We start from the raw sequence: 1,175 nt of genomic DNA, 5'->3' as shown, positions 1-1,175 counted from the left end.
TCTGGTCCTGGACTTTTGTTTGTTGGAAGATTTTTAATTATAGTTTCAATTTCATTACCTATGATTGGTCTGTTTATATTTTCTAATTTTTCCTGGTTCAACCTTGGAAGGTTGTAATTTTTCAAGAATGTGTCCATTTCTTTCAGTTTGTCCATTTTATAGGCATATAATTGCTTGTAGTAGTCTCTTTTGATCTTTTGTATTTCTGTGGTGTCGGTTGTAATCTCTCCTTTTTCATTTCTAGTTTTATTGATTTGAGTCCTCTCCCTTTTTTTCTTGATGAGTCTGGCTAAAGGATTATCAACTTTTTTATCTCCTCAAAGAAACAACTTTTAATTTTATTGATCTTTGCTATTGTTTTTGTCATTTGTATTTCATTTATCTCTGCTCTCATCTTTATGATTTCTTTCCTTCTACTAACTTTGGGTTTTCTTTGTTCTTCTTTTTCTAGTTGCTTTAGGTTTAAGGTTAGATTGTTTATTTGAGATTTTTCTTGTTTCTTGAGGTGAGCTTGAATTGCTATGAACATCCCTCTTAGAGCTGCTTTTTCTGTCCCATAGGTTTTGGACCATTGTGTTTTCATTGTCATTTGTTTTAACGTATTTTTAAAATTGCTCTTTGATTTCTTTAGTGATCTGTTGGTTATTTAGCGGCGCACTGTTTAGCTTCCATTTATTTGTGTTTTTTACTGTTGTTTTTTTTTTTTTCCTGTAATTGAATTCTAATCTCATATGTTGTGATTGGAAAAGATGCTTGATATGATTTCAGTTTTCCTGAATTTTCCAGGACTTGACTTGTGACCCAAGGTGTGATCTGTTCTGGAGAACAGTCCATGTGCAATCAAGAAGAAAGTATATTCTTCTAGTTTCGGGCGGAATGTCCTAAAAATATCAGTTAAGTCTCTCTGGTCTATTGTGTCATTTAAAAGCTTGTGTTTCCTTATTTACTTTCTGTCTGTATGATCTGTCTATTGGTGTAAGTGGGGTGTTAAAGTCCCCCACTATTTTTGTGTTACTGTATTTTCCCCGTTTTTTGGCTGTCAGCATTTGCCTTATGTATTGACGTGCTCCTATGTTGGGTACATAAGTATTTATAATTGTTATGTTTTCTTCTTGGATTGATCCCATCATTATATAGTGTCCTTCCTTATGTCTTGTAACAGTCTTTATTTCAAA

This window comes from Phocoena sinus, chromosome 1, assembly GCF_008692025.1.
Source record: "Phocoena sinus isolate mPhoSin1 chromosome 1, mPhoSin1.pri, whole genome shotgun sequence".
NCBI classification, from domain to species: domain Eukaryota; kingdom Metazoa; phylum Chordata; class Mammalia; order Artiodactyla; family Phocoenidae; genus Phocoena; species Phocoena sinus.
Note: the sequence above shows the minus strand (reverse complement) of the source record.